General features: G+C 40.1%; 1 protein-coding gene across 2 annotated transcripts in view; it reads right to left on the minus strand.

Moving 5' to 3' along the window:
• Positions 1 to 18929, minus strand: part of LOC147834182 (uncharacterized) — a 60617-nt gene extending 41688 nt beyond the window's left edge. The window contains exon 1 of one of the 2 annotated variants that reach the window (XR_015505861.1): positions 18728 to 18929. The gene's annotated coding sequence lies outside the window, so the exon portion shown is untranslated. The remainder of the gene's footprint in view (positions 1 to 18727) is intronic. The other variant, XM_087279183.1, reaches the window with a different exon arrangement.
• Positions 18930 to 19242: the final 313 nt, after the last annotated feature.

Below are 19242 nucleotides of genomic sequence, written 5' to 3' on the forward strand. Positions count from 1 at the left end.
CCGTCACGCTACTGGGAAATTTAGTTAAACTAGCTATACTGGTAATGTGATAACATCACTTTGGCCAGAGGAGTCTGCTGGTGCCCTGAAATTCACAAATCGATAACTTTATAAATCATAATATATCATTAGAAATGAAAGGGTCTGTTTTTATTTCTGTACACTCACGATAACGACAAAAACATTTGCTATTATAAAACAAAGAAACGCTAGCTTACATACCTGCAGATGCTTCCTCATGCTTTTCAATGGCAAGGAGGATTAGACATGGTGCGCCCATGGCCATTAATTTGATTTAACAGTAGGGGGGACAATAAATATAACATTTCTTATGAGCAATTTTTTAAAGATTTTTTGAAGGGGACACAAATAATACAGCCGATATGTACTTATATGTCTCCGCAGTTAAAAATGGTTTTATTGTTCATATTACAGCATGGAGACTACATCATTATGGTTATCTTCAAAGTTTTTCTCAGGTTCAATGACAGCAAATTTTTCTTGAAAAATTTTTCTTGTTGTGTTGTTTACAGTCAACAGACTGACTCTTGAAGCAGAATAAATGCAGGAAAAGACATTTTCCATACTCATAATAACTAACTGGTTGACATTACACTTGTTAAATTGAGAGATCATATTGTAAATTGGTGAGCCTGTGAGGTTCATCTGCTAAACAGCCACAACTCAGAAAACATTTTAAAAAATTGTTCACCCCTAAAAGAATAGTCATTATCCCTTCAATAAAGCACAACACCCTTACCTGACAATGTATATCCAGCCTGATCTCACGAGAAAACGTAAGTATTTTACGTTTTGCCAGTTTAGTAGCTAATTCATACGAATTCGTACGAGTTCAGTCGTACGAAATGGTACGATTTTAAAAAGGAGGCGTGGCACCTGACCCCACCCCTAACCCCAACCGTCATTGGGGAATAAGCAAATCGTACTAAATTGTACGAAGTAGATCGTACGAATTCATACGAATTAGCCACTAAATGAAAAAGTTACGAATTGCCGTGAGATTGTGTTGCTATATCTGACTGACCCTGCTCTGCCTGATCCTCAATCATTTGTTTCTCCTCTGCCTGTGATTGATAATGTGACATTAGTATTTTCATAAGCACTCATTCTGAAAGCCAAATTTCTTAATATGTGAACTTTTTGTACTTGGAGTTTTGCTGCACTGAAAAATTATCTTATGTCCATTTTCCTTTTCTCTGTCATTTTATCATTGAGGTAAAGTTGGTTTTATATTCACACATTCAGTCTCTCATAATATAACCTCAGAAGAGTATTCATTGGAAATTCTAAATAGTAAAATTATATTAGCAGCCAACAACCATCAAAGTACAGCATTGTTTACAGTTAGTGTTAATATTATCTTGGTTTACCTAAAGGTTCTATAAAAACGTTGCAACTGATACAAAATACAGCAGCCAGAGTTTTATTAAAATTGAAGACACAAGAACATATCACAGCAGCATTAATAGAATAAATTTTAGGATTCTTTTATTAGTTTATAAGGCACTACACAACATGACACCTTTCATACTTTTCTGACTGCTTATCAAAATATAATCCAAACCGTTTGCTACGCTCTTCTAGCACTCGACTTTTAGAATTTCACTTTGTAAATCTGATGTGATCTGGCGGCACTTCTTTTAGTCACTATGCTGCAAAATCTTGGAATTGTCTCCCAAATGAAGTAAAAGAATCCCCCAGAATTTATTTTTAAAAAGCTTGTTAAGAAGCACCTTTTTAAAATTGCGTATGAATATAAGTTTGTGAAGTTTATGCAATTTATCTATATCGTGTAGGTTTATGTACATATGCATGTACGGTGTGTGTGCATGTATGTAAAGAATATTGTGTGTGATTGTGTAGAAGTATGCATATATGCGTCTACATGTATGCTTTTATCTGAGTATTTTGCTTTAGTTGTCTCATATACATTATTTTGTATTTGGTTTATTTTACAATGTCTGTTTGTTGTTTGTGAAGGGCCTGAGTTCCGTGTATGTAGGAAAAGTGCTATACAAATAAAATGTATTATTATTATTATTATTATTATTATTATTATTAATGTTGTTTTGAAGTCAAACTTGCATGAGATTTCAGTTCAAATATTCAAAAGTACCATGGTAAACAATGTATGGAGCTGTCACTGAATGAATGTGCGAATATAAAACCAACTTTACCTCAATCGTTTTATCTAGTCCATGACACTGCAATGCAAGTTTATTCTGTAGCACATTTTATATACAATGCTAATTCAAAGTGCTTTACATAAAGAATGAAAAACTATCATAAAAATCTGAAATTCAATATTGACCTGTAGCCACACACCTAACTTCTGCGTCTGTCTGTCTGTGTGTGACAGGCTGCGTGTACGTGAGGAGTAGGTGGATCAAACAACTATGAGGAAGCGGGGGTGAACTCTTTCTAAATGCATTTTAAATAATAAATGCGTTTTTTTCTACTTAGACAATGATTTTAGGTATACACACATATATTTTTCAAAATAGAGAGTGCGTTTATATATATATATTTATATATTTTATTTGGTGAGGAGGACAATGAACATGTTCCCCCCGGGATGTACGCCTGTGGTTGCGCCGCAAATCAAAAGCATCAGCGCTTGAATAAATGGCCTTAGCAGAAGCCATCGTGCATATCAAAAACAGGCAAAGCAATAGATTATTATTATTCAACATATCACAGAGATTTAAAGAAAAATATTAGATGTAACCCCATTTGTAATTTTTAACATTTTCAAAAGTAACTGTTATTTAATTAAATATTTTTCTTAGTAACTGTAACTAATTACTGTTACTTTTATTTTGTAATTAAATTACGTAACGGCGTTACATGTAACTAGTTACTCCCCAACACTGACAATCACATAATATCAACACTCTCCCACATTTATAACTATTAATACTGCCCTTATTTTCGTTTTTTGGTATGAGATTGCAGAAGAATGGTTTGACTAAAAATGTTCAGTTTTTTACCATCATGCTGATAACTTTTTAGTCACTCGGTAGAACTACAGGTCAAACCGCTGTGGTTTAAAACCCATTCTTATATGGCAAACATAGAAGGAACCAAGCAATTCATCTGTGTCTAAAAGATATGCATGGGCAAATACTGTAAATAAAGCATTAGCTTAAACCTGCTTAGAAAGTGTGCAGAATCACAAATGATCAAAAGACAGGAATAGAAGTCGAGAGCTGCTCCATGGAGAACATGCACGTGCACTCACACTATCCAGCAGTAAAAAAACATGACTAATTTAGGCACTGTGCATTTAAAGCAGCATTGCTTAATCTGCCACTGTGCCTAGGTTCATTAGACACAACACAAAAAAAAAATCTAATAATTGTGTTTTAGATGTTGTTTACATCAGGGGTTTTCAAACTTTTTCAGCTGAGGGCCCCTTTGTGTAGGGCGAATTCTTTTGGGGACCCCCCAAAAATAAAAATGACGCCACCCCCTCAAATTAACAACTGTACTTAATTTTTTTTATTGTATTATTCAATACATTTATATTATTATATATTATTCAATAAATTTATATTATTCATTATCTGGATTAATTTTTGTAAGATGTTAGTTGAGTTGACATGGTTTTAGTGCTTCAATCTATTGATCAAATCTTGATGCGCAGTACTCATTGTGGTCTGCTCTCACTGGATTATTCCATCAAGCCATATTTTGTGTACAAGTCGTCACTTTACACAGTTTTTATGCCATTTTTATGCTTTTTTTCAGCCTATGCACAGCTAGACTCTTCTGTATTTACCCTTACAGCTGAGAGTGTAAATGTATCTAAAGATTTAAAGCTTTAAAGTTTTAAAGAGTTTTGTCATTCATCAGCCTGTTAACAGTTAACTGTACTGTTGTAACTAGCAATCCTACAATGGAGGCTGTGTGTTTTGTTTATTTTTATTCCTTTTTTTGTGTACATCATAATTTACTCAGGTCGACAATCCTGACTTACACTGATAAAAAAATAATTTCCTAAATGCAATCTAGAATTGGGTATTCAAGTTCAAAGAGCCACAAGTTTTACTTTGCATAATTTTAGAAGCTTTGCTGACTTTAAAATGTTCATACCAGTTTGTTCTATTAATAATAATACTGAACATTACATCTAAATTAGTTACACAAACAAATATGGGAAAAGGTGGAACAAAAATGCATTTATATTCAGAGTATTAAAATTTGATCAGGTATGTTGAGCTCCATTAAATACAGAGCACTAATACATTTTAATATTTAATAATTATTAGCCCTATAACATAACACAAACAGATACATTATAATTTTTAAAGGCTATAGTGGTTTTACTCAGTGTGTATACAATTTAGTTTTTTTAATCATCCAGTTATGAACCAATGTGAGTAAGAGGTCCACTGCAGAGCCCATCCAGCTGTCATTAGTGTAACAGGAGTGAAACTGAGAACTTGCTGATGTGATGACAGCTCCATTCATTGTTATTGCAGCACTTTTTGCTTTACAATTTTAATATGTTTGTTTGCCATGCTGCAAAGAGGACCGTCTGATATTTGTACAATGCAAAGTGTAAAAGCCTGTCGCGCTGTGGACGAGGTGCAATGTTGTGGCGTGTCTTTAAAATGCTATTTGTTCCCTATGAGTGAAGCCTGCGCAGAGAGGCGCGTACTCCACAGCACCTCGGTTACTTAGGAACGCAAGCCATAAACAGGGTAGTGCTTTCAGCCACCGATAATGTTCTTATTGATCATGTATTTTAACTGAAATATAGTCAGTCAAATCTGAGCATTCATTTAGTTGTTTAGCGTAAAAGAGGTAAGCTTAAGTGAAAGGTAAACGCCGTCAGGTGCAGCAGACAAGCGCCAAAAATCACAGTCAGGAAGCGCCTGGCCAGAAGCGCTTATTCAATAAAAGTCCCCGTCCACGGAGGCGGGCCGCTGCGCTTCTTTTCCTGTGTCACGAAAGTGTCAACTGCATTTAAATGACATAAGCATAAAGCTTCATTTTTGCAGTACTTTTGAGCTCAAATTATAATAAAAATATTTTAACCTTCAGAATGATGCGGGACACAAAATTCATCCATGTGGGCTCATTGATCTAAAATTTCTTTGCGGCCCCCCTAGCGCCATCTGGCGGCCCCCCGGTGGGCCGCAGACCCCAGTTTGAAAACCCCTGATTTACATCACTTGGAAATTTATATAACTTTTACAAGTTATAACCACCAATAGTTACATGTTTGAATGTATGAAAACATTATTTTATGTTAAAAGGACTTTATAATACAGCAATTTAAGACACAGCGGTGCAATAATCACCACTATTTGCCTCAGGTAGTGCAACACTTCTCTTTTCCACAGAGCCGATAAGGTGGTTGATTGTGGCCGGCGGAATCTTGGTCCACTCCTCTTTAATAGTTGTATGAAGTTGATATTGGCAGAAACTAGAACACACTATCAATCTCAAACATGCTCAATGAGTGATATGTCCACTGAGTATGCTGGCCATGCAAGAACTGGGATGTTTTCAGCTTCCAGAAATTGTGTATAGATTCTTGAAACATTGACATGAACAAGCCGTCCATTATCATGCTGCAACACGAGGGGATGTTCAACAATCTTGTTTTTTGAACACAAAGTGCCAGACGTCATCGAATGTGAACATTTAATTCCCAACCAAATCAGCTACGACTATGAACTGCAGTCAATTCGAGAACAACGAGCAAGCAGATGATCTTCCTTGAGAGGGTTTTTGACAGCGCAAAAATTCTTTGGTTATGCAAACTAATTGTTGCAGCAGCTGCCTGGGTGGCTGGTCTAAGACAATCTTGGAAGAAAAGATGTTGGATTTGGAGGTCCTGGGCTGGTGTGGTTACTCGTGGTCTGCGGTTATGAAGCTAGATGTACTGTCAAATTCTTTGAAATGTCTTTGTAAAAAACTTATGGTGAAGAAATTAACATTCAGTTCACAGGCAACAGCTATGGTGTACATTCCTGCAGCCAGCATGCCAACTGCGAGCTCCGTCAAAACTTGCAACAACTGTGGCATTGTGATGTGATAAAACTGCACATTTAAGACTAGTCTTTTATTGTGGCCCACCTAATGCACACCTGTGCTATAATCCATATCATAATGCATCTTGATATGCTACTGTGCAACATGTGAAGTGGATGTATTATCTCTACAATGGTGCTGCTCATTAAAGGTGCACTAGGTGATTGTCTTCAGAAACATTTTTTGTTGATCTGGTTGAAAGTCTCTTTACAGTCCAATAGTAATGATTACAGTAAATGATTTAATGTGTTTATATGTATTTTTATATTCTGGGTAAAGCATAAAACTAAAAAATGTTCATCCAATTAAATAGAGTCAGACCGTCATCTCCCATAATTCCGATAAGCAGGCCAGACTGTTTGTCAGCAAATGTAGATTCGGACTTCTGCACATCTGTTCACGCAGATCCGCCATTAGCGCGTTCCCGTCTGAAATCAAATGGTGAATTGAAACTTTTAAAAGCCTGAATCTATATTGGAGTTACTTTAGCACGCTGGAGGAAAGACGACACCATGGCTGAAGTATTACTTTTAGACAGGTAACGTTCTGTTTTAAAACTATTTTAATCAGGCTAAGCTTATGTTAGATTGTGTTCTGTTATGAATGACTTATATGCACAGACGTGTTGTTCAGCCACTGAAATCTCCTGGTGAAAGATTTGTGTGATTATTTTCAGTTTCATAAGGTCCTTTGACAGCATCTATAATGTAGATTTATGTTTAGTTTAACAAAAAACCATCAGTAAATAGCGCCATTCCACCTAACTTGCTTTATTGAGCTGAAGTGGCTTTTATATTCACATTGGGTCATTTTTTGAACAATGACAGCCTTCCCATACAGTTTACCATGCTACTCTGAATATTTGCTCTGAAATAGTATGTAAGTGTGGCTAAGAAATAAATGTAATTCCTGCATGGCGGTGGCACTAACTGGCGAATGACATGAACTATTGGGTTGCCTGTCTGCTGTTGCGACGCGGTGCGTGTTCGCAATTTCAGGGGGTGTGGCTTTAAAACACAGTCCCTCCCCGCTGTCCAAAGATAATATGCTAAGCGGTTAGCATTTTGCCAGATCACCTACTGCACCTTTAACAAAGATTTAAGCTGCAGTCACACTAGAGTTTGAGCTTGCAAAATTCTGTAGTATGGCACTGCAAAAAGGGGCGGGATTTAACAAGATGATTAGACATTTAAAAAATGGGCAATTGGCTTAAAAATGTCTAGTGTGACTGCAGCCTTTAGGCAAATGTCTGATCAATATTACAACAATGTTTTGTACCCAGTTTTAATGTTTTGCACAAAGTGTAATAACTTAAATAAAGCACATCCAACCAATTGTTTTCGCATTGGATAAGCCTGCTGATAAGCCTGTTAGGCTTGTTCTAGCAATAACATCTGCCTGGTTGTACTTTATTTCTTACTTACTTACTTATGCCTATAACACTATTAGGGCTTGGTCCATCAACATGGGATTTCTAAAAGTTTCTGTCCTTAGCTGTCTTTTCAAGTTGGTTCCAAGTCATATTCATGCTCTTAATATCTGCCTCCAGTTCTCAGTACTATGCGTCTCTTGTGCTGCATTCCAGTCCAATTATTTATGCTTCCACGTCATTGATGAGGTTAGTATCCTACTGGCAGATCATCTCAATGGGCTTAAATGGAATGCCACAAACACTTGAGCACTTGGCAACTAGACTGTTGTCACAATTGCATTGCATTCTGGGACATCTAGGTGCTGGTGTGAAAATTAAGCTTTTTTGCCTAGTTCAAAATTGAGGGATAAAGAGTATGTCCATCTAAACTTCCTTCAATCATTTGATGAAGTGGAATGCACTTTAAAAGGCCAGCAGGGATTATTCCGAGGGAACAAGTGAATGGAAGTTTGTGAGTGCTTATTTAAAAGTGGACTGGAATGCAGCCTTTGTCTGCCATTTTCCTCTTGCCTTGCAGGTTCCATGTTAAAGCTTGCCTGGTGATGATATCTGGTGGCATACGTAAGGTGTGCCCTATTCATCTCCAATGCCATTTTTTTATTTCATCCTCTGGCTGCAGATGGTATGTTTTCTGCAGTAGTTTGCTGTTACTGGTGGTCTCTAGCTAATGAATATGTAAGATCTTCATCAACAAGGGATTTCTAAAAGTCTCTGTCCTTTCCTGTCTTTTCAAGTTGGTTCCAAGTCATATTCATGCTCTTAATATCTGCCTCCAGTTCTCGTTACCATTAGTCTCTTGTGCTGCATTCCACTCCAATTATTTATGCCTGTGACTTGCTAACTTGCTTCCACGTCATTGATGAGGTTAGTATCCTACTGGCAGATCATCTCAATGGACTTAAATGGAATGCCACAAACACTTGAGCACTTAGGAACTACACTGTTGTCACAATTGCATTGCATTCTGGGACATATAGGTGCTGGTGTGAAAATGAAGCTTTTTTTGCCTAGGTCAAAATTGAGGGATCAAGAGTATGTCCATCTAAACTTCCTCCAATCATTTGGTGAAGTAGAATGCACTTTAAAAGGCCAGCAAGGATTATTCCAAGGGAACAAGTGAATGGAAGTTTGTGAGTGCTTATTTAAAAGTGGACTGGAATGCAGCCTTTGTCTGCCATTTTCCTCTTGCCTTGCTGGTTCCATGCTAAAGCATGCCTGGTGATGATATCTGGTGGCTTACGTAAGGTGTGCCCTATTCATCTCCAATGCCATTTTTTAATTGCATCCTCTGGCTGCAGATGGTATGTTTTGTGCAGTAGTTTGCTGTTACTGGTGGTCTCTAGCCAATGAATATATAGGATCTTACATTACAGGATCTTATAGTTTTTGGTAAACAGAATTTTTGTGGTGGTGGCAGCTGTTGTTCTCCAAGTTTCAGTTCTGTATGAAAGAACTACCTTGACAATAATAATGAAGACCTGACTTTGGTCTTGACTGACAGTTCCCTGGATCTCCAAATGTTCCACAGTTGTATAAATGCTTGCAATGCCTTCCCTATTTTCCCTATTGCCTTGCCTAGATTTTTTAATAACTGGATATGACCCCCCTAGTTTGATAATACTGCCCAGACAAGTAAAGGTCTCCACCTCCTCCAGATCCTCCTCGTTGAGGGTGATTGGATTGGTGATAGCTTTGTTAATCTTAAGGATCTCACTCCTGCCCTCATGGAAATTGAGGCCTACTTGTACAGAGGCAGATGCTACATTTAATGTCCTGCATCTGCTGCCGATAGTGTGATAGTAGCAGCAAGTCATCTGCAAAGTCTAGGTCAGTCAGTTATGTCCAAAGTGACCACTGGATTCCATGACTACTCTGAGCTATGGAGGTCTTCAGAAATGGTGACATCCTTGTCTGACTCCAGTCTTCACTTGAAATGTGAAATGTGTAAGCTGCCCTCCATGTACCACATTTAGTCCTTCGTAAGAATTACTTATAATGGTGACAATTTTGTCAGGTATCCGATAGTGTCGGAGTAACTGCCACAAAGTTCCTAAATATACATTGTCATGGTTTCTCGTAGTCCAATAAGTAACTATAGATGGGTTCCACTCTAATGCCTGCCCATCAATGATTCACAATTTAAATGTATACTCAAAAAATTGTTGTTCCTCTTCAGATGGTATATGCTATAAGTGGATTTAATCCACACATGGGGATTTCGTTCAGAAAGCCAATCATTTGAAAGAGTATGTAAACGGGCCAATGAAATGCCAAATAATTTGGCAACATCAGCTTGCACACCTGATGCTTGTTGCAATCAATTTAGCATAAAAGCACAGTGAAAGCAAGAAGACACTAACCTTTTTGCTTCAGAGACTTCAACACCCTTCTGAGAGAGTCAATGAGGGTTCCTCCTGCTTATATCCAGTGATTAAACGCAGCGGCAGACGGTCGAGCTGGGCTTCTCCTTTGCCTGCTGTTCTTTGGGTCCGGTCCTCCAGAGCGGTGGGTATAAAATTGCAACTTTTCTTAAAAAAGCATCACAGTCATGCAGCACTTCCTTTTCAGGATGGTGCTCGGACTGTGCATTTCTGGATGCGGTGCTTCCTGTCCCCAGATCATGAGCATGAGCACTGCATTGCATGTCTGGGGGTCTAGCATGTTAATGCGGTGCTCGCGGGCAGTTCATGTCATCATTTTGATGCCATTTCTGTTGTGCATTTAAGATCTCGGCTAGCCCTAAAGGGCGAACCACCCCAGCTGTCCCCTGCACTGCAGCCGGCACTCGTTCTGCAGTTCTGAGGGTTCCAGTGGGAGATTATCCGTCGCCTCCGGGCCAGTGAACCTCCCGCTCCTCCAATCCCTCCATCCAAGCTTCGAGTGGAGGAAGCAATCCGTCTAACCAGATGGTAGCCCTTACACTTGATGACACCGGGGACCAGACGTTCATTGCGGCATTGGAGGGTGGGCTTTCATTGTCCGATGATGATACAGACCTGCTTGCCCCCTCCGGGCAGGTGAGCGCTGTCAGAACGGATCCTGAAATGGATATGTTAGCCATGCTTTCCCAGGTTGCTTCGGCTGTGGGGTTGGAGTTGGTTTATCCCCCAGCTTCCCGACTGGATTGACTAGATGGGTGCTACGTAGAGGACCAGAGGGCCAAGCCTTTGAAGCCTCTCGACCCCTTCCTCCCGGAGGTGCACAGTAGGCTCACGCAGTCCTGGAGACCACCTTTTTCTGCCCATGCTGCGTGTCCCTCTGCCCTCACCACTCTTGATGGTGGAGCAGTCAGGGGGAAGGAGGGGATTCCTCAATTGGAGCGCGCCGTTGTGGTCAATCTTTGTCCGAGTGGTGCCTTTTCTTGGCTGCGGACCAGGCTGCTTTCACCTTGCATGCTATGGCCACCTACCATTGCTACCAAGCGCAGGCACTGGTCCAGCTGCACAAGGTTAAATCCGACCCAAGCTTGCTACATGAGCTCCGCACTGCAACCATCTATGCTCTTTGGACCACTAAGTCCGCTGCGTGTGCATTGGGGAGGACAATGTCCACATTAGTGGTCCAGGAGCACCACCTCTGGCTAAACCTGGCTGATATGGGCGAAGTCGACAAAGTCCATTTTCTTGACTCCCCATATCCCAGGCTGGCCTGTTCAGCGACACCGTCAGTTGATACACCTAGGAATTTGTAGGGATGGTGTACAGTTTGACCCAAAGAATGACCAGTCTGTCAGATGAAGAGCCGGAGTCAGAGATTCAAATTAATAAATGAAGTTTACTAAAGATAGTTTGCAGTTTCATCAGCAGAAGCCAGCTTTAACACTCGCAATGAGTTCCTAGGCCTCTCTGCTTACAATCACCAATCAATGACAATTATACTCTAAAATGAAGCCATTAACAGCGTCATACATATAGGTGTTCTAACCTGATTGGTTAAAACACAAATAGACTAGGAAAATTTCCACATGGGGTTTGTGCGTACAATTCTGAACACAAAATCTTAAGCATAAACGTCAGGCAACCATTAGACTTTTTAGAGCTGACTCTAGACCTGTGAAACAGATCCACATTCAAATAGAACACACACACTTAAAGTATAATCTGTTTCTTATCCAAGGCTGAGTGTAATCTCAGCCGTCTTTATCAAAAATAGTTAAAAACTGGTATGATCTAAATTCAGGCAGTTTTATCCTTACTACACAAAGTCTATCTTGAATAAAAAGTAGAATCGCTTAAAAAACATTACTGTAAAAATAGCAAAATCATTTTAGACATTTTAGATAGTATAAAGTCATAGAAAAAACAATAGAAACAGTTGCTTTCAGTGCTATGCCTTCCAGCTTGCAGGTTCTGTGCATTTTGCCAGTGGCTCACATGCATTGGGAGGACGGTCTCCTTTCTCCCACATTTCGAGCCCCCCCTCCTGAGCTTGGGTGCGAGGTGAGAGTGCATCTCTTGCCTTCAGCTCTTCCGCGGGACCCTCACGCTTCCCGGATCAGCACACCCACTCCGCGCTGCCCCACTGCTGGTACGTCAGCGATTGTAGCGATGAGTCCATTAGCGAGAGCTCTGGCTGCCTGGTTAGCGCGGACCAGCCCTTTGCTGTGGCCTATATGCACAATCAAACTCAGCTACGTGATTCAATTCGCAAAACGGACCCCCGAGTTCACGGGTGTGTATTTCAGCAGGGTCAGCCCCCTGTCCACCCCTGTCTTGCGAGAGGAGATTGCTGTCCTCCTGGCAAAGGATACAATTGAGCCGGTCCCTCCAGCCGAGATGGAGAGAGGGTTTTACAGCCAATACTTCATCGTGCCCAAAAAGAGTGGTGGGTCACTGCCAATCCTAGATCTGTGTGTTTTGAACCGCACAAGCTGCCGTTCAGAATGCTCACGCAGAAGCACATCCTCCTACTTCCATGTCTCCATTCTTCCTCGCTACCGTCAGTTTCTACAGTTTACGTTTAAAGGGCGAGCTTGGCAATAAAAAGTCCTCGCCTTCGAGCTCTCTCTGTCACTGCGGGTCTTCACCAAGCTCGCGGAGGGTGCCTTAGCGCCCCTTCGGTTTATGGGCATCCGCTTACTCAATTATCTTTTCAACTGGGTGATTTTAGCCGAGTCACTGTTACTGCGATGTGTCGCCGCGCCCTTAGCCCTTGGAACGAGCCCTCCTTCCTAGAGGCCGAAGTGCCTCTAAGACAGGCATCCAGTCATGTTGTTGTTTCAACAGATGCTTCCAGCATGGGCTGGGGGGCTGTGTGTTGCAGGCATGCAGATGCGGGCCTGTGGAAAGGAACCCAGTTGCATTGGCATATCAATCGCCTAGAGTTGTTGGCAGTGTTCCTCACTCTCCACCATTGTTTTCCGGTGCTGGAGCAATAGCACATGCTGGTCAGGACGGACAGCACGGCGGCAGTGGCGTATATCAACTGCATGGGGGGTATTCACTCTCAGCACGTATCTCAGCTTGCCCCCTGTCTGCTCCTCTGGAGTCAAACGCTGCTAAAATCGCGGCACGCCATTCACATTCCAAGCGAGCTCAACCGTACAGCTGACACACTCTCAGTGCAGCCTTTACGTCCCAGAGAATGGAGACTCCACCCCGAGTCTGTTCAGCTGATATGGGCGCGATTCGGGGAAGCCCAGATTGATCTGTTTGCTTCCCCCGAGAACACTCATTGCTAGTTGTTCCTTTCCCTGACTGAGGGCTCTCTCGGCACGGATGCACTGGCCCACAGCTGGCCTCGGGGCATGCGCAAATATGCGTTTCCCCCAGTGAGGCTGCTCGCACAGATATTGTGCAAGGTCAGGGAGTTTGAGGAGCAGGTTTTGCTAGTTGCGCCCCTCTGGCCCAACCGAACCTGGATGTCAGAGTTCTCCCTCCTCGTGACGGCCCTCCCCTGGCAGATCCCTTTGAGACAGGACCTACTCTCTCAGGGACAGGGCACCATCTGGCACCCTCGCCCCGATCTTTGGAACCTCCACGTGTGGTCCTTAGACGTGAGGAAGACTTAACACAAACTACCAATTGCGGTGGTTAATACCATCACTCAGGCTAGAGCCCCCTTCACGAGGAGCGCCTACGCCCTTGAAGTGTAATCTATTCACTGTATGGTGCGTCTCTCGCAGAGAAGACCCCCGAAATTACCAGATCAGCATTGTGCTTTCTTTCCTCCAAGAGAAGCTAGGGAGCAGGCTGTCGCCCTCCACACTTAAGGTTTACATGGCTGCCATCTCCGCTCATCCTGACGCGGTGGCTTGCGGCACTGTGAGAAGGCATAACCTCATTATCCGGTTCCTCAGAGGATCAAGGCAAATTAATTCACCTCGCCCCCCTCTCATGCCCTCTTGTGATCTCGTCCTCGTTCTCTTGAGCCTGCGTACAGATCCCTTCAAACCATTTGACTCAGTATCTTTAAGATTTCTGTCCCTGAAGACAGCTCTATGTAATGTAATGTGGTCGCGTTTGCATCGATTAAGAGGGTCGAGGACGTGGAGGCATTTTTGGTCAGTGACTCGTGCCTGGAATTCATGTCGGCTTACTCTCACGTCAGCCTGCAAGTGCTGCCCCCGGAGGAGCCAGACCGAGCTCTTTCATTACTTTGTCCAATTCGCTTTGCAAATTTATCTGGACCGCACTCAGAATTTTAGATCATCTGAGCAGCTCTTCGTCTGTTATGGCGTTCAGCAGCAGAGAAGTACCATATCGAAACAGAGGTTGGCCTACTGGATAGTGGATGCCATCTCCCTTGCTTACCAGAGCCAGGGCAAGCCGTGTCCCCCAGGAGTGCGTGCGCACTCCACTCAGACCATTGCATCTTCTTGGGCGCGTGCACACAACGCCTCTTTAACAGACATCTGTAGAGCTGCGGGCTGGGCGACACCTAATACATTTGCATGGTTTTACAATCTGCAAGTGGAGTCGGTTTCCTTAAGGGTATTATGTAACCCTTGGTGATTAAGGAAACAACTCGCTTAAGGTGTTGAAACACGCTTGCTGCGCCATTCTCCCTAACACAGGGATACGTGCGCTTATTCACTGTGTCAGTAAAATTCCCTGCTTAGGTGAGCACTGCAGATTCCACCGAGGCCCCCAGCACTGACTCAGCGGAGGAGTCACTCGCTGGCCCACTACGTTGTAGGTCTGCCATCTGGTCAGCCCGCATTTGTGGCATAGGTGCCCGCTATACGTGATCCCCACTAGGCAATCCCATATGCTTATTCAGCCACGGTGCAGTCCCCCCTCATAGGCGGACCCGTGTCTTCCCTCTCCGCTAACCATCTTATTATATGCATACTCCCCCTTCTCAGGGCTAGACCATATATTGTGCTATCATATCTCCCCATTGGGTAGCAAGTTGCATCCTCGGGATTGCACGCTTTCACAATGTACTTTCAAATTAAATTCCTAGAATTATCTAGATGATTGCGGCTGCTGAAATATATATATCTAAATCCATAAATCTTTAAAAAATTCTTTGAAGTGGGATAAGTAAGGGCCAGGAGTCACGTTGGAAGACCGCACCTCTCTATGATGCAGGAGCGCTCATGCTATTCCTGGCTATCCTCTCATCGAAGGTGAAGGTAAGGTGCAGTCATTATGGCGTTTTCCAGACATTTCCTCATGCGTGGATTAAATCCACTTATAGCATTTAAGTTCCCCAGCCGAAGAGGAACGCTCTGGTTACTAACGTAACCCTATTGCATTGCCACGATGATTGTTCCTTAGGTGTAAGTATCAGTCTTTTCATCTTAAAAAGGTTAGTGTCTTCTTGCTTTTGCTGTGCTTTTATGCTAAATTGATTGCAACAAGCATCAGGTGCGCCAGCTGACGCTGCCAATTATTTTGGCATTTCAATAATCCATTTACATACTCTTTCAGACGATTGGTTTCTGAACGAAATCCCCATGCATGGATTAAATCAACTTACAGCATTTCCGTTCCCTGAGGAGGTACGTTAGTAACCAGAGTGTTTGTTCAAACTACTTATTTAAAATGAGCAGAAACAACACAAATTTTGAATTTGATTGTGAAATCATTTGATAGTGTGGAACTATATTTACAGTGTACTTTATAACTTACATAAAATTAGTCTGAATGTACATCATCTCTAACTTAATCAAGTGTAAAGTGTTATCTTTTACATTGACTTTTTTCCTTATATTTGATTAAAGCCCAAGCCACCAAAAGGGCACATGTAACACATCTTTCCTCTCAATACATCTTATGTAAGCACAAAATGGGAAAACTAAAAAGGGAAACACATTTAAAGTCTTGCTGAGGATGTGGAGGGACGGCCTGTTTCTGAAGGGGAATATGCAGTAAACCAAAAGCACAGCCCTGCCTTATGAGTTAACAAATAGTTATTTGTGTGTTTATGAGTTTACATATGCGTGACTGTGCTCACATTTGTTTATCTGCTGAGGTTAACAGCTGTGCGTTCATCATCGCTGGCATTATTCATCCACATGGGAAGAAAAGTCCAAGAAGACTTCTGCACATGCAGCTGTTTGCTCTGTCTTTTTCTTCCTCTCTCTCCAGCAACCTTTCATCGGGAACAAAAACAAATCCTTCCTCCCCCGCTTAAAAGCTTTCTTTTGCAATTATGAAGGAGTCCAACTGATATGCGACATGTGGAAACGCTGAGATAATAACATCCTCAAGCTGAATCTTAAGTGCTGTATTAAAAAAGCCATCATGGCACATTGCTGTTTTCACTTTAAGCTTCTTTTCCAAAAGTCGCTCACTTTAATATCACAAACCTTTGTCCTAAATAGCATTGAGATCAAATGAAAAGTTTGTCAAAAGTTCTTATATTTTTGCTTCTAAGGAAAAGATCTTATAATAATTTTTTTTCATCTAGAGCAGTGGGTTTCAGCCATGATCCTGGGGCCAATGTAGAAAAAACTAAGGATGTGTTAGAGCAGGAGTGCCCAAACTTGGTCTTGTAAATCTGGTGTCCTACATAGTTTAGCTCTAGCACAGGGGTCAGGGGTTAGTTGAGCCAGGTAATGAAGCTCTTACTGTACATTCACACCAAAAGCGGCGAAAACATCACAGTAGCCAGAAGTCATTCAGTTTCAATGACAGCCGGTGGCAATAAGTGGCGAGAAGTAGCACGGCGCATGTTTGCCAGTCTGGGCGTCGAGGTGAGTTGAAATCAAGTCAACTTTATTGTAATGAGTTATGACATGGTTCGGCGGCAAGCAATCAGAATGTAGAAGTCCACCACTAGAGAGGAGCCCAGAGAACACAGTTGCTGTAAACTTTGGTTCCGACCACAATATATCCAAAGATGCCATTTGAAATTGTAAAGAAATCTATTTTTTAAACAAATGAAGAGAGCAGAAGGCAATGATTTATTTTCTTTTCATTATTCAGCCAGACATGTTTACTGCGACAAAATATTTTAAATGCTTCTCAAAATAAAATATACTGTGTTCAAAGTTTTTGTTTTTACCCAGACATTTATATATATATATATATATATATATATATATATATATATATATATATATATATATATATATATATATAGTTGAAGTCAGAATTATTAGCCCCTCTTCAAATTTTTTTAATATTTCATTAAATATTTTCCAAATGGTGTTTAACAGAGCAAGGAAATTTTCACAGTATGTCTGATAATATTTTTTCTTTTGGAAAAAGTTGTATTTGTTTTATTTCAGCTAGAATAAAAGAAGTTTTACATTTTTTAAACACCATTTTAGGGACAAAATTATTAGCCCCTTTAAGCTATATTTTTTCTCGATAGTCTACAGAACAACCCATCGTTATACAATAACTTGCCTAATTACCCTAACCTGCCTAGTTACCTTAATTAACCTAGGTAAGCCTTTAAATGTCACTTTAAGCTGTATAGTAGTGTCTTGAAAAATATCTACTAAAATATTATTTACTGTCATCATGGTAAAGAGAAAATAAATACATTATTAGAGATAAGTTATTAAAACTATTATGTTTAGAAATGTGTTGAAAAAATCTTCTCTCTGTTAAACAGAACTTGAGGAAAAAATAATAAACGGTCTAATAATTCAGGAGGGCTAATAATTCTGACTTCATATATATATATATATATATATATATATATATATATATATATAGATAGATAGATAGATAGATAGATAGATAGATAGATAGATAGATAGATAGATAGATAGATAGATATATGATTAGCCCTCCTGTGAATTTTTTTTTTCTTTTTCAAATATTTAACAAATTATGTTGAACAGAATCAGGATTTTTTTTTTACAGTATTTCCTATATTTGTTCTTATGGAAAAAGTCTTGTTTGTTTTATTTCAGCTAGAATAAAAGCAGTTTTTAATTGTTTTAAGCCCATTTTAACGTCAATATTATTAGCCCCCTTAAGCAATATTTATTTTGATTGTCTACAGACCAAACCATCATTAATGATTTTCCTAATTACCCTAATTTGAAATTTAAATTTTTAAATTTCATTATGTAAAAAAATAAAAGAAATGAGTTATTAGAAATTTATATATATATATATATATATATATATATATATATATATATATATATATATATATATATATATATATATATAGATGTGGCCGGGATACTGCTCTTCCTAATTGAATAAATCAAGCATCCTCAATCATCTATAATCAAACGGTTCTTTATTTGTGACCACGTTAAATAGAAAAATGTGGCATTAAAGTTGCAGATTTCCAACAGTGGGCAAAAACAAGAAATGTAAAATGTTCTGTGGACAATAATGAAAGAATTACAATATTTACAATAGGTTAGCTCAGATCAAACAATGTTTCAAAATTACTACTTAAAGATCTCCTCCTTTCAATTGACACTTATAATGTCCACACATGTAAGTAAGTAAATAAAACAAAGTGATTTTGCTTGTGTCACTGATAAGGACTAATAAACACTAATAAGACTAAATAAATCTAAATAAACAACGATAGTGGCTTATTATGTATCTCTGCACAAAACAAAAGCATAAACAATTTTAAGCACACAAGATAATAAGCCAAATACACTTCCATGTCAAATAAACACATGTAAATTTCCCCTTTCACATGTATAACATCAGTATCAACATTCTAATATTAAAGAGTAAATGGTTGCAAAATGTAAATTAGCACCGGTCATAAAAAAAATAACACCCTGTTCATTAACATTTCTTTGAATGAGCATAAAGTATTGTTCAAGACATGTAAATCAATAAAACTCACTGTTGAATGTTGAACCGCACTCTGAATGATCCACAATGATCACATGCGCACTCGCGTGTACTCGCTCTCCCCTCTGATATAATAAGGCCAAAAATAAAGAGAGGTACAATAAACGATCACCTCACGTTTACTCAAATAATATACTAGCATACGATCATCAACCAGTATATGAACAGCATCAATAACTACACATGCTCAATCTTCGTTGCTGGAGATTACACAGTCTCACCACGTGAATATTTTGGCACCCAAAAGCATGCAAAATCCAACCAATCACCAGTCAAACATGAAGAGAACCAGCTGCTCTATAATCTGCAGCGAGGACTTCCTCTTTTTCCTCTAAATAAAACTATTAGAGTACCTATCTTGCAGGCTCAAAAGACAACTGGCCGTTTCTCAATATGCGTTCTTTAGCGGTCTTGCGTCCTCATGTTCTCGTGCAACATCATCATCAGCTGCCTAAGTTCAGTTCCAATACTCAAGACTGCAAGTACGAAGGGCGCGTGAAACTTCCC

The sequence above is a fragment of the Danio rerio genome, chromosome 13 (assembly GCF_052040795.2).
Source record: "Danio rerio strain M-AB ecotype USA chromosome 13, GRCz13ab, whole genome shotgun sequence".
NCBI lineage: Eukaryota > Metazoa > Chordata > Actinopteri > Cypriniformes > Danionidae > Danio > Danio rerio.